Genomic DNA, 26989 nt, shown 5'->3' with positions numbered 1-26989 from the left:
GTCGGCTCAGATCCGGCCCTCATCTGGTTTACACACGGCTCAGATCTTTGTTGGTCCTGGAACAACACTCCAGTCAAACCAGAACCCCACACCTCACACAAACCATAAACTAGCCCTGAAATCAGTGGACAATTATTGGTTGATAAAGATGGTGTTCAAGCCCCTAACATTAACCCAAGCCTAAACCTGCAGTATCCCTAAACCTAACCCTAAAATTTCATTGGTTGATAAGGATGTTTTTCCAGGACCAACAAGGATGTTGATTCAGGAAACTTCCTCCTTGTCGAAATCACGTTCACTTCTATGTACATATTCTTCTGGGAAAGATGCAAATGTGCTCCTTGCTATCTTGAATATCAAATGTACAATATTTTAGCCATGTTTCCAAGAAGATAAAGATAAATTCAAGGTAACTTCAACTAAGAATCCAAACTGTTTAAGCAGTTATGACTTTTCTGAGAATATATTACTTCAATTGAGTCATTCTTCTTTGTTTTAAGCATAAATATAAAATAATACAGTGCAGGTTATGCTCAAAACTAGAAATAAATACAGTAAAAGAGGAAGGAATCGTTTAGTGTTTTTCTCACTTGTGTGGCGCCCTCTACTGGATAAACACCTGAGCTGAATCTTTGAAATACTGTATACAGTGATGCTGTATGTGGATATTTAAGCCACGCTTTAAAATGTCATTATATAACAAAATATTAAACCAGATGAAATTTATTTTAACGACATATAGCACAAGTACATTGTTAGATTTACTAACTAATGCATAAAGCACACTGCGAATACAAAGATCCCCAAAACAGCCCAAATAAGACAGAACTTTCCTTTCCTACTAAGTTTATGCTGAGGTCCCTTTCCATTTCTTTACTTTAATGTACAAGCTATAGCATTAGCGCTAGTGGTGGAATCAGATTTCATTGTTGCACAGTCGACCTCTTCTTTCTTCTCTCGTTCTCGATTGCTCTGATCTTTCGTGTGGACTCGATCCCTGAGTTCAGTCTGACGTCCTGTAAGTAGTGTGTGGCTTTGTCGTGTGAAGGACAGCAACACAAGGATTTTGCAGCTTCTTCTCTATGAGTTTTTACTAAGCATTTCACATTATTTGTAAAATTTTAATATATTCACAGTGTAGGCTATGTTGTGTATAATTATGTTGGACATTTCAAGAGTTTTTTTTGCTTGTAGCTGAAGTTGGTGCAGTTGTTCAAGTTGAAGTTTATTGCATATCCTGCTAGATAATAGACATTAATTCTGTGCATGCAATCTTTTGCTCTTCTAAGCAGAAATGTAAGCAGTGTGGTTTAGCTCAGATAAAGTGTAAAGCTAAGCTCAGTCCTTAAACCATCAGTTCCTCTGAGTTGGTCACTTGACAATAAATGACTCACATGATCTCATGTTTTTCTAGACAGGTGGTTTACACTTGAGCAGAGTTCACATGCCTAACCTCAAACAGAAACTGAATGACAGTGCAGTCAGTGAGTGGGGGTTTTAACCGTTTGATAGAAGAATTGTTGTTGTTTCTTCATGTAGACTATAAATATACTTTAAATTAATATCCAATAATAATTAATAAACCATCTTTGCGATTCACTGCTGCAAGAGCTCTCGTGGCCGCGTGACCGTTTATTTAGCATTAGCAATAATGAACGGCTGACCATGTTCATTACTTGTTACACGCCACTTGGACATATATTTATTTGAGTAGAAATGAGTTATGTGATTGGTGATAAAAGCAAACATATAGGCCTATAAAATAATAAAGAGCTCAAATTGCCTTTCTTTGAGTTCTCTTTCAGAAAGTGTTTAACTCCAATCAAAATAATCAAATTAATGGTAATTAAAATGACAAATCAAAAGCTTTTCAGGATAAACACATACATAGACATTCCATGGGAAAACAATATTAAAACATTTAAATGATTGCTTTTGAAATCAGATGTTTTAACGCTTTTTTCTGTGGAGAAGTTCAGAGTGGCGTATAATGAGTGACCTGTAGAGGTCAGCAGAGCGAGCAATGATACACAAACACAAGACTTCTCCAGACTGACCCTGCGTATGAATATGGCATATTTATAACAGGGGATCCAGCAGGATTCAAGTTTTTTCAATTCAAGTTTATTTGTATAGCGCTTTTCACAATACACATTGTTTCAAAGCAGCTTTACAGAAAATGCATTTCAAAAATATACATACAAAAATACAGTTAGTTAATCATGAAATTTAGGGCATAACATATCGCCGGCGTTGGGTCGTTCACAGGCGTCGAGTCGTCTCATCACAGGCGTTGGGGCATCTGAAGTCTCCATGAGAGGCTGGATACATAACTGGAGCTGACGAACTCTATTTGAGTACAAAAGGCTGTTCTTGTGACATTTGAAATATGATTTTCAAAAGACAAGTTGTGGTCTAGTATGACACCCAGGTCTTTTACTGTAGAGGATAAAGTAACAGGACGTCCATCTAGATTAAGGTTGTATTGTAAGAGGTTTTGTGGGCAGTTTTTTGGACCAATCAGTAATACCTCCGTTTTATCTGAATTTAATAGAAGAAAATTACACGTCATCCAATATTTTATATCTTTAACACACTCTGTCATTTTAGATAATTTAGTGTTATCATCTGGTCTAGATGAAATATATAATTGAGTGTCATCGGCATAACAGTGGAAACTTATTCCATGTTTTCTTATAATATTTCCAAGTGGCAGCATATAAATTGAGAATAGCAGGGGGCCTAATACAGATCCCTGTGGCACTCCATAATTTACTGACGTTATCTTTGATTTTTCCCCATTTAAATGGACAAAATGGTAACGGTCTGATAGGTACGATCTAAACCAGCTTAATGCCTGTCCCTGAACACCAGTGTAATTTTGAAGTCGATCTAAGAGTATTTTATGATCTATAGTGTCAAACGCAGCACTAAGATCGAGTAAAACTAGTATTGAGATACAGCCTTGGTCAGAAGCTAAAAGTAAATCATTTGTAATTTTAACCAGCGCAGTTTCTGTGCTATGATGTGGCCTGAATCCAGACTGAAACTTTTCATAGATATCGTTTTCTTGCAAGAAAGAGCACAATTGAGCGGACACAACTTTTTCTAGTATTTTAGACATAAATGGAAGATTTGAAATGGGTCTGTAATTTGCTAGGTTATTTGGATCTAATTGTGGTTTCTTAATAAGAGGTTTTATATAACACAGTCTCACCCCAAAACGTCACATACTGACGCGTCTTGACCATTCGGCAACATACGACGAAAAAGGTACCCTTTAACGTCCATATGTGACGATTCGGGAATGGTTGGGTTTAGGTATGCGGTAGGGTACCGCTAGAAGGCGCTGCTGGTGCGCTTATGTCTGCGTCTCATATGGACGTTAAAGGGTACCTTTTTCGTCGTATGTTGCCGAATGGTCAAGACGCGTCAGAATGTGACGTTTTGGGGTGAGACCGGGCTGTTTTATAACTGCCAGCTTGAATGTTTTTGGAACATGTCCTAAAGATAAAGACGAGTTAATAATATTGAGAAGAGGCTCTTCCACTACAGGTAACACTTCTTTCAGTAGTTTAGTGGGTATTGGATCTAATAAACATGTTGTTGGTTTAGATGCAGTGATAAGTTTATTAAGTTTATCAAGGATGGCAGCGTGAACTGTCAAAAGTTGAGCTCTCAGTGCCAAAGTTTTAATAGTAAAACAATTAATGCTTTTTTACCAATCTAATATATATTTGACCCGAGACATGCCTAAGTACTGATGGGGTTTTCATTTATCCTGGGTTTTCCCATACTGCCTTTGCGCAGCGCGATTTTATTCACGCTGAAAGGCAGTCTGGATACCATGGACCAGATTTTCGCCTCATCTAGGGAACCAATCACAGAACGGGGAGGGAGCAGCAAGACGATGACGACATCTATGCGACGTCACCGAAGCAGTTTGTTTATGGATTCAACATGACAGCAGACGCGAAGCTACCTTTTGATGCAGCCTTAGATATTGTTCTATGTAGTTTAGAACGCAAGTTTATTTTGAAAAAAGAGCAGCTTTTGGCGTCTCTACATACGTCATCTGGTATAATGGAAACGATTGGCTATGAGCTACGTACAGGCGCATTTGATAGACATTCTTAGCACCCAATAAACGGCGCCGGGCATTCGTAAACCACGCCTCAAATACGAGAAAATGTACATGTGGTTCCCAGACCCAAGTCTCAACGAGAATTGGGTCTAGCGTTAGTCAGGCTAGTTTTCATTAGTTGTCAGTTACAATCATCAAAATTAAAAGAAATAAACACTTGAAATATATCAGTCTGTGTGTAATCAATGTATACACGTTTTAATGGAACTACTGAAATAAATCAACTTTTTCATGATATTCTAATTATATGACCAACACCTGTATAAATTTGACCCGAGTGCACAAAGAAGAGCCAGTGAATCTATAAAAGCAGAATCAAGAACTGCTAACTGCCGCCACTGTTCGCCATCATTGTTCTGTGGTAAGAAGACTCAGTTATAACGGTTGGACTGTGAACCTAGAGAAACTGCTATCCGCCACTGCACGCTGCCATTGCTGTCCTGTGGGAAGAAGACTCAGTTGTTAATTGCTGGATTCTGAACTCACCATCGCTGTTCTGTGAACCAAGAGAAACTGCTAACTGCCACCTACTATTTGCTGCTCTCTGCCGAAGAAGTCCTGGTTCTTTGGTCCATCCCCGTTGTCTGGTGAAAGAGAGGTGACACTCAGTGATCTGCTGCTGTCCTGTGAGAAGAGAAGACAATCCCCCCCCCCCCCCCCCCCCCGCCTTTTATATTACGTCGCTGTCTGCCTCTTGGTGTAGCTCCTCCAGAGTGGTGGTTGTCCTCGGCCCTAGTGGTGACAGATCAGACGTGAATATTTAACAACAGATCCAGTTGCAGTTTATCTTCTGGACATTCAAGCTAATATAAACTTTGGTTTGTGTGAAACTCTCATGCATTAAAACACTTGTCAAGTTCTCTGACAATAAATTTGTAGATATACAGTTGACAAAGAAGACTTAGGCTACTGCAATTCTGCTGTTTGCATTTGAGTTTAAGACGACTGTAAGAATGAGACACATAAATGTATGAACTGGCACTCGGTCTAAGGTTAAACCTCCACTCTAGACAAAGGTGAGAGACTCTGTGAGAGACTCTGACCAGCCAGTGGAACATATTTCTGGTTTTGCTTTAACACTTCAGTTGAGTTTAACCGCACTGTGTAGCCTGTGTAGTTACACTGTGTGGATTTATATACATGAGAACATCCTAAAAAACGTCTATTCATACGATCAACAGCATCATCATCACAGTGTGTTCATTTCACAGGGTTGAAGACACTACAAGAATGCGACCTATGCTAATGTAACAGTAAAACAAAACAAAATATAAATGAACTGATATTCATTCATGTGTAACTGTACTATGACTATAGAAAAGCATTTTAAAAAGTTCTCGTCATTTGACATTCAATTGTTTTGAACTTTTTAAATCAGGGGTTCTCAACCTTTTGCAAGCTGGGCCCCCCCAAAGCTGGTTCATTGCAGTTGGGGCCCCAGTGCCCCGCCCCCATCCCCCCACCTTGCATAGATAGATAGATAGATAGATAGATAGATAGATAGATAGATAGATAGATAGATAGATAGATAGATAGATAGATAGATAGCCCTAGGCTATTATTTTTAGGCCCACATTATTATTATTATTATCATCAGTAGCGGTAGGTAGGCCTATTATCATTACTAGGCTATTGTTATAATTGGCAGTAGCACCAGACTTCTAATGTGAGCTTGCAGGCATTATTATTATTATTATTATGAGTAGTAGTAGGCCTATCATCATTACTAGGCTATTGCTATATAATTATATGAGCTTATATGCTATCATTGTTATTATTATTATTATAATCAGTAGGCCTATCATCATTACTAGGCTATTGCTATATAATTATATGAGCTTATATGCTATCGTTGTTATTATTATTATTATTATAATCAGTAGGCCTATCATCATTACTAGGCTATTGCTATATAATTATATGAGCTTATATGCTATCGTTGTTATTATTATTATTATTATAATCAGTAGGCCTATCATCATTACTAGGCTATTGCTATATAATTATATGAGCTTACATGCTATCGTTGTTATTATTATTATTATTATAATCAGTAGGCCTATTATCATTACTAGGCTATTGCTGTAATTGGGAATTGGCACCAGACCTCTGATATTAATTTAATTTATGCTTTGTTATTATTACTAGGCCTAATAGTAGGCATCATCTGCATTTTTTACAGAAGCTTGCAGGTAGGTGATGTTAATGTGAGACCTGAGCCTGCTTTGCCTTGCAAAGATCCTCAATTCTTGGCTCAATGTTTGATAAACATAGCCTCAAATCATCCTCTATTTGTGCACGATTGCGGTATTTTGTTTTGAGTGCAGTCATTTTTGAGAATCCTGCCTCACACAAATATGTTGACGCGAAAGGAAGGAGAATCTTCAAGGCGACGTCACAGAGTTGAGGGTATTCCTGCATCAATGCTGCCCAGAATGACGAAAGAGGGCAGGAGCTAAAGAGTTCCTTCAGTCTACTGTCACTCTTCAGCTCAATAAGCTGTTCCTGCATATCAATTGATAGCTCGTTTGCTGTGCACACAAACGGATCTCGAACCCACGCAAAAGAGCGATAATCCTCTTTAAAGTACGTCGCAAATTGTTTTCTCATTGCTGACAGGTGCTCAGACGCTGATTGAAATAGGGAGGAGAAATCATGTGACGTGCCTGCATCAGTGATAAAGTCCGCAAGGGTGGGGAACATGTCACAGTTCCCTCGACTGATGGGTCTAGTTTTTGTGTGAAGGCGTGCACTTTGTCTGCAAGGAGCAAAATATGAGTTTCGCGGCCTTGCAAAGACAGGTTGAGGCCATTCAAGCGGTCAAATATATCGACCAAATAGGACAGAGACGCAAGCCACATAGTGTCATCCAGATGCTTCGCCAGATCTGATTTGATTTCTGTCAAAAACCACTTCACCTCCTCTCGCAGCTCATACAACCGCTGTAACACGCGCCCCCTGGAAAGCCAGCGAACTTCAGTGTGCAGAAGCAGCTGTTCGTGCCCTGACCCCATTTCCTGGCAGAGGACCCCAAACAAGCGAGAGTTTAGCGGCCGTGATTTTATGAGATTTATCATTTTCACGGATTGGTTCAGCACGGAGTCAAAGAGAACCGGCATTTTTTTAGCAGCTAGTGCTTCGCGATGGACCATGCAATGTGTCCATTTCACAAGTGGAGCTACTTGCTGAACGCGAGCAGCTAGGCCACGCTCACGCCCCGTCATTGCCTGCGCACCATCCGTGCATAGGCCAACGCATCGGTCCCAAGCCAAACCATTTTCACGGATAAAAATATCAAGGACATTGAAAATGGCTTCTCCTGTTGTGTGCGACTGAAGAGGCCGGCAAAACAGGACATCCTCCTCAATCGCCTTGTCCCGCAGATACCTGACATAGGTGAGGAGCTGAGCCTGCCCAGCAATATCAGTGGATTCGTCCAGCTGCAGCGCATAGTAAGGACTCTTTTTTACGAACTCTATCAGTTGCTCTCTGATATCATTGGACATGTCTACAATTCTCCTAGCGACTGTGTCATTGGACAGTGGTACTGCACCGAGTTTGGCTGCTGCACTATCGCCTATCATTATTCTGCACATGTCTTGCGCTGCCGGCAAAATGAGAGTCTCTGCGATTGTATGCGGTTTACCCAGTTTACCGATTCTTTTGGCCACTACATACGATGCCTCCAAACACTGTTTAGACACAGTGCTGTGCACTGAAATGGTTGCCTGTTGCTGATGGAGGCCATCAAGCTTTCTTTTAAAATATTCAGCCGGTTTATTTTTAATGCCAGCATGCTTTGTTTCGAGGTGCCTTTTTAATTTGCAGGGCTTCATACTGTCGTTTGCCAGCACCTCGGCACACACGACACACTGCGGTCTCAGATCAGCCGTGACTGTAAACCCAAACTGCAGGTATGCTTCATCGTACCTTCTAAGTTTTTTTGCAGCTGGTGGTGCGTCGGTTGGCTTGTTGGTCCTCACAAGAAATTTCTCCATTTTTGTTGTTTTCAATAAAGTTTAGGCAATATGTAACTGTGTGTGTGGCTATGTTGAGAGACGTATAATCAGTCGGGACTTAGGCACGATCTTTAATTAAACAAACAAAATAATTATTTTGCAGACAATTCAGATTTTATTCAAATACTTAACGATTGCAGTCCTCATCTGTGTGTGTGTGTGTGTGTGTGTCTTAGTCGAGTGGGTGGTTTTAGCTAAGTGTAGCTAATGCCTAGCAGTTAAAAAAAATACTAGCTAGGGCTGAGATTTGATCTAATCTTTAACAAAAATGTTTGTGGGTTTAGTCTTTAAAAAGACTGTTGGGGTTTTGTAGTAAAGGCCTACGTAAATCGAGATTTGATAACAGACTAGCGAGAGCTGGCACAAGCGAACTTGGCAAGAGACTAGACTAGAGTGAATGGAGAGCTATGTCGTGAGTCAATTTAAATGCAGTGATTTATTTTTGTGTGAGTGAGTGAACATTTACATTTACCCCGCTCTGTAAGCCAGGGCGGGAACCATGCGCATGCGCGATTCATTTGCAGCCTGGACGCGGAGGGGTGTGTGTCTCCTCCCTGCTCTGACTGCAGGCTGGGACTGCTGCGCGATGCTACTGAGAGACTGACCGCTTGTGAGTGCTTTTGGACGGGAGAGGGGCTCACGGCAGCACCCGCTGCTCGTTGAGCACAGTAGGCCTAACTGCAAAGTGATTCGTGCTTTCGAGTCTCCAAACACCACAAAAGTCTCCAAAAACACCAGTAAAAGTCGCTGGATTTGTTGCTTTTGACAACAACAACAAAAAAAAAGTCGCCAAGAGGATGATTTGTTTGTGTTATAATCAAGTGGGGGGGAAAGGTGGCGGTACTCTCTTTGCATTGGCAAATCATGACATTTTTACAGTGAAAAACAAAACTTGGAGATATTGCTGTTACAACAAATTATTTATTATTGTTATTTATTTATTAACAACATAAATGTATTTAAACATGTTTGTGTGTGTGTGGCTGCGTGCGTCTGAGCATTTCACAAAAATTAAAGGAAAGCTAACCTATATTCTGACTAGCTTATTCGTATATATAGTTTTGAAACTTCCGTCCGTCATAAAAATTAATTCGGATGGTTAGATTTTCTGTATTTTTCGCATCCGTAGCAAATATTTTGAAGGGTGTTTTTGACAATTGAGAGCCACCAAATGACGAATATGAGAAACGAATACGACAGTTTCGGACTCAGTCAGGGTGCATGGATCTTATACTTTTGAGGCTTGCACAGCTTCTCAAGGAGAAATTAAACAAATGAGCGCCGTTTTCTAAAGTCTATGAGCGCAGGCAGCACACACAAATAAACTAAATTGGCATACTGCAGTTAAATTTCAAAATGTGGTGTTTTGATATTTATTACATTTGAATACAGTTCAGCAACATAGGCTACATCACACGACCTGACGACCAAGAAAGCTGACATTGACCATCACTTAATTTACCATCACCTCACGATTGAAAATGTGACACTGATTTCATATGACGTTCAACAAACAAGTTAATAATATTAAGTCACTTACATTTTAGACGAAATAATGACTGATTTGGACATTTGGTCTATTTTAGCAGCGAAAATATATCCAATGAATCCAAACAAAGATCACAGCATAGCGCATCTCACAGCATCACTCAATCGTGTTTTGAATGATTCAGGGTTTTGAACGAATCGGTTGAGTCAAAGATGTAATGACCCAAGTCACCCAATCATAAATATCTGTCTCATTCTTGATAAATCGGCCGTTTGAACGAATCGTTTGAATGAACGACTCAGTGACTCGCTTAATAAAACCGCTTATCACCTGCATTTGCGCTCACTATCGACAAACCAATCAAAATTGTTTAAAACTTCTTTTTTTTTTAAATCAGTCCAAACACATTTTACATTTTATTCAGGAGTTATGTATATACAAAACGATAACTTTTTATGACAGCAGTTTAGTGCAATTTTATTTTTATTTAAAAAAAAAAAAAATTTCCCCTCCCATCTGTAGCCTACTCGCGCCCCCCCGGGAGAGTGTCCGCGCCCCCCCGGGGGGGCGCGCCCCACCGGTTGAGAACCACTGTTTTAAATAATATTTATTTCACCAAACCTTAAGTAATCAGATCATTGGTTTAGCAGGTTTGCAGATATCTCACCCATAAAACATGAATAATAATATAGGTATGACTCATGCCAGGCATTTAATAAAATAAAATAAACCCACTTTAGACTTTTTTTTCCTGATAATTTATTGGTAGGTGCAAATACATGCAAATCCTTCCCGAAAAAGATCAAGATTTACACGACGACATGACAGATAACATATATCGAGATGGACTGTTTACGAATTGCATTTTCAATCGTTTTTGCAGCCAAGATTTATGAGCCCATATAATACACCATAAAATATTATATTCTTGGCATAAGCACATGATATTTTTAGAACATATTAGTCAAAGACAGATGCTGTTTGCTTGCTGAATATTTTCCACTTCGGTGAACTGGAAGAGAAACAAGACAAAAAGCATTCAGCAGTTGATATGTATGAATAAAAACAAAAAGCAACAATATATTGTTGGATCATAAAATAATTGTATTATTTAAATTAAAATCAAACTAAACTAATTAGTAAAGACATTTAGCAATAAATAGATATAAATGAACTTACATTAAAGCTGGTTTGGGTCTTGAAGCTGATATATAACTTGTGTCTGCAGATCAGTATGAATGTGTTTTCCCAACTTTTCTGTTTTTCCAGCAGCAAAAACTAAGAATTAAACAGTAAATTCAGATTCAATATTTACGAACGGTTATATTATTATTTGCTAAATTGTAAAAATATATGGAGACACACACATGTGGTACAGTCTGTCTTTAAACAGGTGTGTGCCAAAAAGTCAACTGGTCCGGACGGCATTTCACCATTCTTGTTAAAAACATTTGCAAATGAACTGACCCCAGCCTGGTGGCCTGTTTTTCAACAATCTGTAGGCACACATACTATCCCCAGCCTGTGGAAAAAATCTATTATCACACCTATTCCAAAAAAGTCATGTCCAACTGATAACAACGACTATAGACCAATAGCGTTAACATCTGTTGTAATGAAATGTTTGGAAAAATTTTTTGTCTCTCTGCTTAGAGCCGATACTGACCCCCTGCATGATCCTTTACAGTTCGCGTACAGATACGGGAAAGGTACAGATGATGCGGTTAACAGTATTACGCATCTGATTTTAAAACATCTAGAGGACAGCAAAGCCTATGCACGCTTGCTCTTCGTAGATTTTAGTTCCGCTTTTAACACGGTTCAACCTCACCTTCTGATTCAGAAGATGAGTCAGTTGAATGTTAACCCTTTTTTGATTAAATGGTACCACTCCTTTTTAACCAGCCGTACCCAGGTTGTAAGGGTCAATAACACCCATATCAGATTCTAAATTAACACACATAGGTGCTCCCCAGGGTTGTGTGAGTTCCCCTGTTCTTTTTACGATCTATACTAACGATTGCGTGAGTTCACACGGAAATTACATTTTTACATTTTCAGACGATACAGCCATCTTGAGTCTACTGTACAAAGATTCTGATCCATCCCCCTATCACTCTGAGATTAAGAACTTTGAACAGTGGTGCGATGCCAACAAACTGATTTTAAACGTTAAAAAAACCCAGAAGAAATAGTGTTTGACCCCAGAGCAGTGGTGCCCACAGTCCTGTTGTTATCCATGACACTCATATCAAACAGGTGTGTTCATATAAGTATCTTGGCGTCTATATTAATAACACGCTTACATGGCAGGTTCATGTTGACAACTTATGTGTTAAACTCCAACAAAGACTTGACTTCCTGAGGAGACTCAGGCTGTATGGTGTCAGCAAAACGATTATGACTGTATTTTATCAGGCTGTTCTGGAGAGCCTAATCAGGTATGGGATCCAAGCCTGGTACGGTAACCTCTCTGTACAGTTAAAAAACAGACTCTCTTACATTATCAAAACTGCCATGAAAATTGTGGAGTGGAAAGACCATCCATCGCTTCAAACACTGTACGAGCAGTCTGTGTACAGAGGGGCACACAGAATACTGGTGGATCCCTCCCACATTCTTCATTCGGAGTATGCCCTTCTGCCTTCGGGTAGAGTGCCCAAATGTCGACTTAAACGATTTAAATACTCTTTTGTGCCGGTCTCCATTAGAATCCTGAATGACAAGTTTAAAGACTCGATCGTCCCTAGCTAGCAATGAGTGTTTTTTGTTTTTATACTGTTTGTTGATCGTTGGTCTGTGTGATTTAAAAATGCAGCATATACACTGTGCCCAAGACAAATTTCCCTAAGGGGACAATAAAGTATATTGTATTGTATTGTATTGTACACACTAAAATCCCAAATAGCCAAAAGAAGGCTAAACAAAGTAATTAAAAACTTCAGCTGCCTATTTAGATTAGATTAGATTCAACTTTATTGTCATTGCTTATGTTACAGTAAGACAACAAAATACAGTTAGCGTCTAACCAGCAGTGCATTTGTAGAAGTATTTATATATATACAGTTGATGATAAATATGAATGGGAAAAAATATTAATACTTTGAACAACAGAAGCTAACTTTGACATTACTAACATATGTAAAAAAAAAATGATTTAGAGAACAACATAATTGCTTCTTCTTTTTTGCACTACTGTATTTAACTGTGTACTGATATGTGTATCATTTTTAAAACAATAAGAGTAATATCTCACCGATCAGCATAATGAGCAGAAGCCCGTTCATCAGAGCAGATATGATGATAATAATCTGACATTGTGTCTGATTCTGATCAATAAACTCCACCGCTGTATGATTATGAAACTCAAATATTTGAGTTGATTCTGTAAAGACATTCAGACCAGTTCAGAGTTTGTTAATGTCAGTCTCCAGCTGGAGCACAATGGCTGCAATTTTATACACCTTTAATATCTGTAACATATTAATCTCTGTGTAGAGCAACCAATGAGAGTGATAATTATGATTTTCATACATGTTAAAAATAACTGAAGGAGTAAATAGTGAATGAATAATAAACATTCACACTGCATCAATATGTTATGATCAATAGAGGAGTAAATGAACTCACCGGTGAAGTGCAGTCTGGTGCTGTTGCTGAGTTTTAGAGGTTCATCTGTGTTCATACAGTAATAAACTCCTAATTCATCAGCAGTCACATTATTTATAACTAGATTATGATTAAATTGCAGTGAATATTTCTTTCTGAATGTTTTATTTGAGTAAAAAGGTGCTTTTGGAGTTGAGGTTGTCCGTAGAATCACTGTTGGAGGATCTGGTGTTTTCAGTAAAATCCAATAAACCTCATTTTCCTCAAGATCACAGTTTATGGTCACATCTGATCCCGGATCAGTGAGTTGATCTGATATTGCAGCTCGACAACAGATTAATACATCTACAAGATAAAAAAAATATGCATAATTTATATTACCTGATTAAAATCACTGTGAACCTTTAACATAAAGCCATTTATGGTTAATCTCATGTAAATATATTCATAACATGTAATAAACTCACAGAAATGAAGCTGAATGATCTTCATGTTTCTTCTTAAAACTGTTGAATCTAATGAAACCTGGTTGATGAAGTTCTACTGCAGCTCTGAGCCAGACAGAGGAAGTCAAGTTTGCTCTGACCACATTGTACACACTTTTTTAACACCTAGCCTACCACACATCATCAATACTTTATCAAGACTAGGTTATGTTTGTGAGGTTTGCTTCGCCTCTTGCTGTTGTAAAATGTTGGTGCTACAGCATCTACAGCAGAGGCCAAGATAACCATGTTTACCAACCAAACCTTTGTCACTTAACAGCAGAAACTATTAACTTTTCTCTGTTCCGACTAGACAGAAACCTAGTCTCGTGAGAATTCATAATAATTTGCAAGGGATCACAGGATGAAATCAAAACATAAACCTGACCATGGATGTAATAAGAAGGGGAAAAACTATAAAAGTTTTAGTACAATCTCAGTTGGATTGTATATCATGATATATCATTTTAGCATCTTATACAAATTATTATGATTTATCATGAGAGTGTTGGCTTTGTGTGACAAAATAGCAATTTACTGTCATGTTTAACTACATCAAACTATATACAAAGGAAACATAATGGCTATAAATAAACAAGCACAAAAGACTTGCAGGCTATAATTTAATGGTTGAGACATTATTCAGATGATTCAGTGTTTGTCACGGTTCATGAATTCATTGACTCTTTCTTGCCTTGTGTTGTTGTGTGTGCTGTGCATGTGGGTGTGGTCACTGATCACTACCGCTGTTGCAACCCGTTCTCATTCCCACTGGGCGTCATATACTACGCTTTTGTCACGTCCGTTGGCGTCTACTACCAACGCACATGGCACATGTCAAGGTGAGATGCACAGAGCTTACTCCAACGTAAACCCATCCGTGGTACTATTGGACGCCCAGGGCAAATTCGTCAGTCATCAACACCATTCCAATATAAACCGGATGATGGTTTGATCACGAGTCCGGCTGGGTCAGCAACTCTTTTATTTGGACGCCAACGGGGAAGGATTTTTCAATCATCACCGCAAAAGTTGGTCTATGTATTTTTATAACCAAATTATAGTGACGTTACCTGTAATAATCTTTAAACTGAGTTTACAGGGGAGGGGAAAACACAAAACAAAATCACCTGTTTATTGCCACCAACCACTTGTTTCTCCGTTTTATTTCTTTTGGGATACGGTACAAAGATATTCCTTTTGTATGATCACGTATCTGATCGCATCCAACTGCACAGCATCGCTCGGGCATGATAGGAATATTTCGCGACGAGCTGTAGTGTCACCGGCGGTTTAGCATTTTCTATTCCGTCAAGATGGCTGCTCCAAATGGCGGGACGTCCCTTGAAAGGCTAGATGGCTCAAGGCGGAGTCAGCTGTGTCGTCACTTGGCGGCCATCTTAGGTCAGGAGACTGCGCTGCTGCTGCTGTGGACGGAAGGTGAGTGACATACGCCAACTAAAATGCTCGTAACTTGCTGAATTCTTGACGGATTTACAAACTGTTTGGTTTATTACAAACCTTATTAACGTGGCTATGATTTGTGCTGATGCCGATGTTTAAATTGTAGCTTCACGTTTTGAGAAACGCTTAACATTGCAGCGTAGCTTTGTGTTTCATGGCATCCCTGACGTTTATGACACACCAAGCCGTTTGAAAATCGGTTGAAAATTGAGCAAAATATAGTTATTTCAGCACTACATGCACAATAGACTTTAATGTTATAACTGGACGAGCGGTCCTGTCCTAAGGTGGCCGCCGTGTGACGTCGTCGGGTCCCATTGGCTCTCAGCGCCGGTAAGCCATCTAGCCTTTCTATACATGTCTATGGGCGAAAGTATAAACAAACCTATCTTAAGGTGGGGCTACAGATTAGGTGTCCACAAATAACCCGCGTATCTAACAGTAGTTCCGCAGCATTACATTCATTAATTTGCACGCGAGTTTTATTTATTTTTATACCATGTATTCTCTGTGTAAATTCATGCACCGAACCGTTTCGGTTCAATACAAATACATGTACCGTTCCACCCCTATGCCAACAGACCAAATATAATTTAAGGATTAAGGTGCTTCTTTAAAATGTAACTTTTGAACATTGTACAGTTGATCAGCTGTCATCATTGACAGCATGTCTTGTTTCTTGTGTTGACGAACAAGCAACTAGCCTACCTATCAGATCTGGGGTGGCCACAGGGGTGGCCAACCCATCTATGGCCCCGGCCACCCCAGGCCACCCCTAGAATCGCCACTGGGGACTTAGGCTCTCTATACAAATTACCATATTTATCTTCAGCTCACCAATAGTGATAGCCTGGCTCCACCCTCCTACATATTTCTGCTCAATTTTCATTTTCCTTCAGTACTACGTCTGGGATTGTGGTATATTCTTGGGTTTTTTCCGATACATTTTTTACCAGTCCAATCAGCGAACAGAGGGAGTGGCTGAGAACAATGATGTTGAGTCAAGCGGCAACCTCCCTGTCTCTCTCTTGATACCAACACGGAAGTGAATTAAATGGCAATTCATCAACTGGCCGCTTGGGCTGGCTGCAGAAGTGAGTCAAATCTGTAAAAAACATGTTTACAGCCTGGTTCTCTATGTGGCTTTGGTCTAATTTTTCCCTTCATGAAAACTGTGAGGGGGGTGCATTTTTTTATAACTCATCCGTTTAAATTATAGTTTATGAAGTTCTGCATAATTAACGGTGTGGACACTTGAGTGACAGGTGGATTGCCGCTGATGTCAATGCTAACCGTTTGCAGTGTTGCCAACTTAGCGCCTTTGTCGCTTTATTTTGCGAGTATTCAGACCCGTCAACACATTTTCAAAAAAGCGACTAGCGACACATCTAACGACTTTTTCTGGTGTTATTGGTAACTTTTGGAGACTCTCTGACGTGAAAGCACATATCGTTCATACTCTTCTCAACAAGCAGCGGGTGCTGCCGTGGGTCCCACCTTCGTCCCAAAGCAGGTTCAGGTTCAATTTGTTCAATTAAATTCAATTCAAATTTATTTGTATAGCGCTTTTCACAATACATATTGTTTCAAAGCAGCTTTACAGAAAATGCATTTCAGAAATGTACATACAAAAATACAGTTAGTTAATCATAAATTTAGGGCATAACATATCGCCGGCGTTGGGTTGTCTCTTCACAGGCGTCGAGTCGTCTCATCACAGGCGTTGGGGCATCTGAAGTCTCCATGAGAGGCTGGATACATAACTGGAGCTGACGAACTCTATTTGAGTTATCTCGGGACAGGCATCCCGAGATAACAACAAAAAAGGCAGATGGGAAATAATTAGCGTAGCTGCTGTTCATAATATGAATGCATTTGATCTGATTTAACTGTAGTATAAAAGGCTCTCTCTCTCTCTCTCTCTCTCTCTCTCACACACACACACACACACACACACACACACACACACACACACACACACACACACACACACACACACACCAACACCAACATATTCCAGCATTGCAATCTTGACATCGCAGCCTGTTCATTATAGCCACGGAGCTTCAGAGCTAAGGCGGAGCTACAGATTAGGTGTCCCTAAATAACCCGTGTATCTAACAGAAGTTCCACATTAATTAATTTGCACGCGAGTTTTATCTATTTTTATTCCGTGTATATTCATGCACCGAACCGTGACGCCCGTACCGTTTCGGTTCAATATACGAATACGAATACATGTACCATTCCACCTCTAAGGTATGCCTATACTTACCAGACACCTGACCAACTCTCCACTGGTTCTCCTCACACCAGATGTTTCGATAGGAATTATTTAAATTTCTGTTTGGCTCCACATCTGTCCCACGCCTGGGAGGCTCAAAATTGTATGGCTGTGGGGCCATCGTAGGTTTGAGAGGGATTTTGGATCTCCTCAGACTCAAAACTCTCCATATTTAAATATAACTTTTTTGGCACGTCTCCCTCTTCTGACGTCACAGCTCAGCTGCGTTTTAAAAATATGATCTTGACAGAAATGGCTATAAAGCTTATTGTAGGGCAGTTACAGTAAATTTTTTAATGATAATTACATTTTCACTCAGACATCTAGAAACCTTATTTAATATAAAAAATAAAATAAAAAAGTAACCTGACATACACACTTTAAGTTCATTTCTTTCTTGTGCTTATTACTTAATACTCACTATCACAGAGCTTTAGTTCATCCGGTTCCTGAACTCTCTCAATTCAGATAATTTTCCTATAGTAGAAAATAAGGCCTATAAAAAATTGTAGCTTTATTTTATATTCGGCTATATTATATAATATATTATATGATATATTATCATATAATACAGCCGAATACAGTATGTGAGCATTCATTTAGAGAGAAAACACATTAGGCAAGCAGAACGCAAGTACGACGCGATGACGTCATGGATATGCTAATTGACGCATGACGTCATCTAGCGACATTTAGCGACTTTTAGGGAAGGCGTTAGCTACTTTCCTTTGTAAATATTAAAGCATCATTTTAATATGATTTAATATGACTCCTAACAGGCTGAACAGAAAGACCTGCGTTGCCTGCCTGTACTGCCTCCAAATCAATCTGGATATAATCAAAAAACAAGAAAAAGTTAAGAAAAGCAACTGGGCCTCGTCAGTAAAAAAGAACCCAAATTTCAGCAACATTTTTAATTCTGCCCAGCTGTCGGTAAGTTTTCATAATTCTGATTTAACAAGAGGTAGGCCTACCTACCAGATAATTATATAATCATCACAGTTGTAAATATTTTTAATATCATTAAGCGTTAGAAGGTTTGTGTTTTGAAAAAAAATATAGGTGGGGTTTAGGACAATTTTAGAACAGACTTCTAAAGATGAAAGCATCCACACTTATACAGGCTACATTGACCTGTCAGAGCAAACATTTGCAAACTGTGATCTATCCAACCATTTTTGCTTTCACACAAGTGAATCTGCCCACTTCTTTGCCATCATCAGAGCTGCAATGAACCACGATTCCTTAACAAAGTTGCAGCTCTTGAGTTGGTGCTGTTTAAACTGGCCTGTACTCACCTACACTGTACCATAATCTTCTGTCATCCTAATTTGTCAAACCAGAGGATACAAATATCTGTCTTCATTGTTGTTCTTGCAGGTTTTGAAACTCAACGCACTGGGTTACAAGGTCATCCTTTTTCTGGGCCATCAAGACCACATTATGGCCAGATGATTGGAGATATGATCCACTTTCTTGAGCCAGCAGAAGGGGCTGCTCAAGATATCATCATGAAGATGAGCAAGCTGTATGAGCAACTGCTGAGAAGTAAGTTGTCCTTAGTTTAACATGAAAATAATAATAATTTAATAATTTATATACTTTAATTTTCCCTATACAGAGCATTTAGACTGTATTTATTTATACGTATGCCACATTCAACCATATACTATTCACATCTACATTCAAGTGCCTAGTAAAAACTTATCAACATATCACAGTGCCCCTGTAGCGCACCTGATAGAGCATCATGTAAGGTTACCGCAGTTGCCCAGGTTTGATTTGAGCCAATGCCCTTTGCAGCTTGTCATTCCCTCTTCTCCCTGTTCCTGTCATTCTTTGATTGTCCCTATGCCTTTATGCATAAAATGCCTTTAGGGCAGGGGTCGGCAAATAAGTCTGGCATCGGGCCAAATTTTTCAAGTCATTAGATGGTGGGCCAGGACATCATCAATTGACCATTTATATTCTAAGTGCAATTAGCTTAGTTGGTAGTTTACAGAACTCCAGTTCGGGGGATTGTGTAATCAATCCTCACGTGCTGAAGTAATATTTTTTTTCTTCCTTTTTTCAAAAAATAGTTTGTGTAGAGATCGTATTACATATTAAAATTAAGCATGAGCAGGGGTGTATCATGGCGATTTGTCCACATCAACCTATGGACGGTTATTTTCATGTCTCCAGGCAGAGGAAATTCCTGCTTTTCTCATTCAGGGGAATCCGTGATCTCACGTTTTCTGACGGTGTGTCAAGCAAGCCAGACACTGGACACTTCATTTCAGGTTTATTGAGCAATGCACACTAATAATCCATAAATAAATGTGTAATGTGCCAGAAGGTTTAGGTTTGTGGTGCTGTGTTTACAAACTGGCTCAATAGAGGAGGAGCCAAGAAACTTATAAGGGCATACCGGTTTATGTTTTGGGGATAATCTTGGTAAAACACTATGGGCCCTATCTTGCACCCAGCGCAATTGACTTTGAACACCGATGCATGTATCATTCCTATTTTGCACCCGCGCACAGCGGACTTTTCCCTCCACAGACGCACGTCGGTAAATTAGGAAATGAACTTGCGCTCGCGGGGGCGGTTCAGCGCAAAGAGGAGGCGTGTTCCGGCGCAAAACTCCCCTGGTGCTATTTTCCAGTTTTAGAAAGCAATTCCGCCACTGACCAGGAAAAAAACAGTCTAAAGACAGTGGCGCGTTGCGCGTTAGTGATGTGGTATTTTAAGGGCGCGTGCTTGGCAATAATGTAGCGTGTTAACGCGCGCATACACTTTGATTCTCTAATATAAAAAGACGCAGCAGTTTTTATTTTTGCAAATCATACATTATTACAAGGAAAAATATTAACACACGAGGGAAATCATTGTTGTGTCCGTGAAGATGTGAAAAAGATCTAGATTTAAAAAAAATCTAGATTAGGCTACACATTTACCCAAATTATACGCCTGTTTAACCGAAGCTATTTGGGTGGGTTTCTCCCATCATCCCCAATGTCACTTCTCTGTGTTTTACGGCCCTGACGAGAACGTCGGTCTCCTCGGCTGTGAACCGCTCCTGGCGCGCGCTGGCAAACCCGCCGTTATAATAGCAATCCGCCATGGAACAAGCGCGCCTGCTCTTAAAGGGAATGTGAGAGGACGCTCTGATTGGTTTATTTCAAGTTACGCCCAAACCACACCTATGAATAATGAAGCCACTTCAGACCAACCCATTTTAGATTTGCGCCAGGCGCAAGAGTCATTTATCCCGCCGGGAAAATAGCAACAGTGAACAAAATTTCCAATCAATCAATCAATCAAACTTTTATTACAGACTCAAAGTCCAATTAAAAAAATAAATTAAAAAAAGACATTAAACAACATACAACCCATACAATCCATTACAACCATACAATTTTGTGAACAGAGTTACAAAATACACCAGTACCAGTGTCTCCACAGCTTTGACTGATACCGTGTAGTACTAACCCTTAAATTTGACAAACTCACAATAATTTCATTTTTAGATGCATTAAGTCTGCAGATAAATCTATACATAAAATGACGTAACAGTGCTTTAAAAGTGATTACTCGTACACTGACAAACATTTCACGCTATGCCATCTAGGTCTCCTTAGTAAGATTCTCATAGCATCGTTATAAGCTAATTGCAGCTTCTGTAAACTAGATGTTCTATAGTTACACCACAAATGAGCAGTATAAAACGTTGTACAATATGCTTTAAAAAGTGACACCTTCACCTCATCTGAACAGAAACTAAACTTACGCAACAGTATATTTGCCCGCATATACATCAGGCAGCGTTGCCTATCAATAATCATCATCTGTCATGTGCTCAGTGATAATATGTCCAAGGTATTTCACTTTATCGCTCACCGTGAGATTCTTGTTAGACAACTTAAAAACTGGAAAATGTATACTTTTATCCTCCTTAGTTCTGCAAGTCATAACCATACTCTTATCAGGATTATATACAATATCATGATCAAGACCATAATCAGAACACACATTTAAAAGCTGTTGAAGACCAGCACTGTTTGGACTAAACACCACAAGATCATCTGCATACATAATATGATTCACTAACGTATTCCCAATCATACAACCAGTTTTACAAACATTCAAATGTTCAGACAGCTCATCCATATAAAGATTAAACAAAATTGGGGACAAAATCCCTCCTTGTCTCACACCGTTACTGACCCCAAAAGGGGCAGAGACCTTATTGCCCCATTTAACTTGCATCAACTGGTGGGCATACCAATAGGCCAAGATTCTCACAATGTATTCTGGTACCCCTCTTTGTCTCATTTTAAAAAATAGCTTAGCATGGTTAACCCGATCAAAAGCTTTAGACGCATCAATGAAAAACATAAAAACTGTTGAATTTGTATCTTTGTACTTATTTACAATTCCCTTTAATGCATACAGGTCTATAATTATATAAGTTAACCACCATTCCAGCTTTGTTTTTAATAACTGGTACTAATAAGACAGACATGAGATGTCCAGACAGTTTAATAAGAAGATATTTTATACATACAGTCAACTTAAAGGGCACCTATTATGGAATTTTGAAATGTACCTTTCATGTAGTGTGTAACATAGATCTAAGTGAACAAAAACATCCTGCAAAGTTTGAAATATGAAAGTGCACCGTATATAAAGTTATTGTCTTTCAAAAGTAAGAGTCGACTCGGAGTCATTTTTATGAATCGTTAGAAGACCGAAGCTTTTTCTCTGACTAGATGACGTCAACTTGTAAAGTTATTTGAATACGATACGCCCACTTATTGCGCTCCAAGGCCAGCAGGGAAAATATCATGGCGACGAGACGCTGTGTTCTGAAGTGCGACTCAAAAGCAAACTTTTTTCATCTGCCCAAGGATGAGCATTTGAAGACTAAGTGGCTACAATTCATATATATAACTATACCACAGAAGTATAGTCCGAGCCTTGTGCTTTGCTCGCGCCATTTTGAAGATGATTGCTTTTTAAATGCAATCAAACTTGGATTCGCGAGTCGGCTGATATTGAAGGAAGGTTCAGTTCCAAGTGTATTTGCATCAGCTTCCTCCTCCGTATCACAACCTGTAAGTGTTATTAATAATTGTTGCTTTTATGTTTTATGTAGCATGCTTAATAATTATTTAGTTTGTTGTGTAAGCACTGTTTAGCTTCTAGGTCTTCAATGACAATTGTATTGAGATATGTGAAGTGTTTGTCGTTGTTTTCGGAGTTGTCTTAAAGAATAGAGAAATACCTCGTAACGTAACTGCATTTTTTTTTTTGTAAAAACGTTATGTTTATGCATCGGGCTAATGCAAACAAAGACTGATTGTGCTTTTACAATATGAACTCTGGGCTATGCTGTCTAACATATTAAATTCTTTATCTTATTTTTAGTTTTTTACTACAAACTACAAAGCAGTGGACTATAATCATTATTATAATACAATTTAATTGATAAAAGCATCATTGTACTCCGTGTTAAACAATAAGTATTATCTCTGTAAACACTGCTGGGTCATCTGACCAATCGCAGATTAGTGTCGCGCAAAGGAGGGGTTTGGAAAAACGAGTCGTTGAACGAATCATTTGGGAGTCGGTGAGCAAATCAGGTAAAAATAAATGCATATTATACGAAAACAAAAGTGTTTTTTGACATTGGATGCACGTAAACCTGTTGTTGGGGACTCCCTAAACAACATTAGGAAAATTTTAAATGTCATAATAGGTGCCCTTTAACATATACAAGCAGAAGCCATCTTAGAAAAACAGACTCGATCAGTCGATCAACGAAACGCCGATCCAAATGCGCTGAACTGTGTAGAATCTCATATGGTCCAGCGCATTTAGATCGGCGTTTCGTTGATCGACTGATCGAGTCTGTTTTTCTAAGATGGCTTCTGCTTGTATATGTGAAGTTGACTGTATGTATAAAATATCTTCTTATTAAACTGTCTGGACACTGTCAAAGTTCTCAATGCTTCGGTTTGAAGGTAGGGACCCTCATTATGCTACCGTGTTAGTGTGGGGCTATTTTGAGCCTTGTTAGTGGTATTAACAAGCGATTTTTATATTACTCTACGCCCCATATACTAGCGTTATACTAGCGTTATAGGCTAACTGTTTTTAGAGATAAAACTATTTACATTCGATAATCATGAAAACAAATCTCAGATAACGGTTGACTAGGTAACAATGTGTAATTAGACCAAAGGTTCATTTTGCGCTGGAGTTCTCCTTTAAGTGCTAACCAATCCATTTTTACTGCATTGATATTACTTTCATTATTAGTCATTGCTATAATGTGTTCAACGTTTATCACAACAGACACAGGTATGTGATCAGTTGTTACTGTATAAGATACTCATATCCCTCAGCGAGTCATGTGCATCTGTTGTACTAATGCAATGGTCCAACCATGATGTAGTGTTCCAAGCCTCACTAACATAGGTATAGCTATCCACAGGTAAACACACTTCACTTGACAAAATGAGATTATTATCTTGACAAAACTGACTAGTTGGTAGATGAATCAGTCTTTGGGGGGCCAGGACACAAAGACACTTAAAACACTTTAAAATACTCTGTGTTGTTAGTCTAATTACGTTAATTACTGTAGCATTTTGAAGTTATGGACCCATGAATTTGACAAATGTGACAATACAGTTAGAATAGCCATTGCATTGTTGGCACATTTGGGTCTATGACCAAAATGCTAAAAACAAATGTCTGCAATTTTGCATGATGTCAGTCAAGTATAGGTATAAGTTCTCAGTGAAACTTTTAACGCACCCTCAAAGGCAGCTGAGATATAGTGCCCCCAAATGGGCCAACAGTGTAAATTCTCCTTTAACTGTATTGTCAAATTTGTCAAATTCATGAGTCCATACCTTCAAAATGCTACAGTAAAAATGTCTATTTAAAATATATATATAATAGTAATTACTCTCCAGGACCTTAATAGAAATGTAGTGGAATGAAAAATATGATATTTGTCTTTCAAATGCAGTGAAGTTAAAGTATCCAGTTTCCAGTAAAAAAATAAAATAAATATACAGACACTCAAAGTATACTCAAGCACAGTACTCAAGTAAATGTAATGTGTTACTGTCCATCTCTGCAGTCGAAGTGTCATAATTATGGAATAAATAAAAAAATTCCTCAGAAATATCTTGACCCAAAAAAATATGTCTTAAATATGTCTCTTACATTGTTTTTGGTAAACAAATATAAACAAATAAACAAACAGCACATCTATGGTAATATGCGATTTAATTGGTATTTGGATATAAAATGCTTTAAATGCACCGTCTCCTCATCATATCCAACCCCTTCCTTACAGTTGATGAATGTAGGCCTGCATTAAAAGGTTATTTTGAATAGTATCTGAGGGATTCATTGGGTTTATATGGTGTAAAAATAACAATTGCAGCCTCTTGAGGGCAGAAGAGGACACATATTACACACTGTAGTCCTGTGTTGCGTCCCATGAGGTGAAGTGCTGAGTTACGTTTGAGATTCAAATCAAGTGATAAAACACTGCAGATACTGCCATCAGGTCAAACCAGTGCAAACTATTGAATAACAAATAGTTATTGAAGAATAATTCACAAACTGAATTACTGCCCCTGTGTATTTCAGAAACAGTGTGAATATAGGCATCAAAAGCATTTTGTCCACATACTAAAACAATATACAAAACAATATGCTTTGAGACACACAAAACAAAATGCTAATGCGTACAATACAGAATAATATTTTAAAAAGAAGAGAAATGCAAACCTGGTGGCCATGACAACAGAGGACAGTAACATCAACACTGAATAACATTTAAATAACAAAGCAAATATGTGTGAACTTTTTTGCATTTCATATCTAATTGTTATTTATAAATATTTATTATGTGTGTGTAAATATGTATGTCTGTCATTTTAATGTTAGCAATGCGTTGGCAATGTAAAGCTTTTTACCAGGCAAATTCATTATAAAACAGTCTCTCTCTCTCTCTCTCTCTCTCTCTCTCTCTCTCTCTCTCTCTCTCTCTCTCTCTCTCTCTCTCTCTCTCTCTCCCTCTCCCTCTCTCTCGAATGAGGAATAGGATGTAGACTAAACAAAATCACAAAGTCTGACAACTAGTTACTCCTCCCATCAGACGTCAGAGAATATCAGCCTCGAGTCTCTCAGCTCTTCTTCAGTCTGTCAGGATGAAAACAAGAGAGAGGAACTGTGAGGAAGATCTTTCTGAACTGAGCTCAAATATGAAACAAAAAACAGGTAATATTTTTATTTTTTATTTTTGTTAAGATTCATTTGTTAATTCATTTTTGAAAATCATTTTCTAAAGGCAGACTGTATTTCCCGATTTTTTTCAATTCTCTCTCTTTAATTTGTCTCTATAGGTTGGGACAAGGATGTTGCTGGAAATGCTGTGATCTTGTCCTGCTGTTCCAGAGATAATAAACTAAAGTCAACACATGACAGTATATTAGAGACTCAGTGACAGCAGGAATATATGAGACATCATTCAGAGAAATGTTTCACTTGAGGATCAGGATCCAGAACACAGTGTTTTCTCAGAGGAGTTTAAGAAAGAAGCTTCACTCAGATATTCATGTAAGTCTGAGAACATTTACTCATTTACTGCTGTTCATTTCACTAATACTGGATCAAACGTCACATCAGACAGAAGGACGTCTATAACTAACTGCTGATAATACCAGTTATTATATGCCAAACGTTATTATTTTTCTGTGAAACCATGAAGCACATTATTTTGTACACTGTAAAACAGTTGAAATGTTAATTGGTTAACAGTAAGTTCTTTTAAAAATAATATTAGGCTATATGTAATTTTACTGTAAAATTCTGATTAATGTACAATTAATGGTTTTGGCAAGTAAAAAAAAATAATTACCAGATAATTCAGGCAGTAAAGACAGTAAAATTACATTTCCAGAAGTCATATCACATCATATTGTGCCTCCTGTATTATTATGGTGGTTATTGCAGATTTTAAGGTAAAAGATGATTTTGAAAGTTAAAGTAGGTATATTAAGTTAAAGTAAGTATATTAATGATAAGGTTGGCATTCTGTTAAACTGGAACATTGTTTTCTCACGGTGAATTTCTTTTTACCACAGCTGCCATTTTCAACTGTACATTTAACAAGAAATTTTTTTACAGTCTAGTCTAACCAATGAAAATGATCAATCTTTTAAAATAAAATAAAAGATAAAATAAAATAAAAAGCTTTTGTCATATATTTTATTGATTAATTAAAGTACGTATGACAGACAGATGATTAGAAATTCAATGACTAAGATCAGAAACATGATATTAATAATGGTGTAAATTCAGCAGAAGATCAAATTTAAGATTCACGAATATCTGCGCATGTCTGATCAGTTCACGTGATTTCTGTTGACGTCACTTACGTCTGATGTCATCTTGCGTAAAACGCATGCCATATTGCGGAAGCTG

General features: G+C 38.4%; 1 protein-coding gene across 1 annotated transcript in view; it reads left to right on the top strand.

Annotated features, from left to right (window-relative positions):
* LOC306987817 (CD276 antigen-like) overlaps positions 1-26989 on the top strand; it is a 61135-nt gene that overhangs the window by 29243 nt on the left and 4903 nt on the right. Inside the window, exons 1-2 of the transcript XR_013795248.1 lie at positions 25703-25783; positions 25909-26122. The gene's annotated coding sequence lies outside the window, so the exon portion shown is untranslated. Of the gene's footprint in view, positions 25784-25908; positions 26123-26989 lie in introns of the transcript that reaches the window.

This window comes from Phoxinus phoxinus, assembly GCF_949152265.1.
Source record: "Phoxinus phoxinus genome assembly, chromosome: 20".
NCBI classification, from domain to species: domain Eukaryota; kingdom Metazoa; phylum Chordata; class Actinopteri; order Cypriniformes; family Leuciscidae; genus Phoxinus; species Phoxinus phoxinus.
Note: the sequence above shows the minus strand (reverse complement) of the source record. Positions and strands in the feature narration are given on the sequence as shown.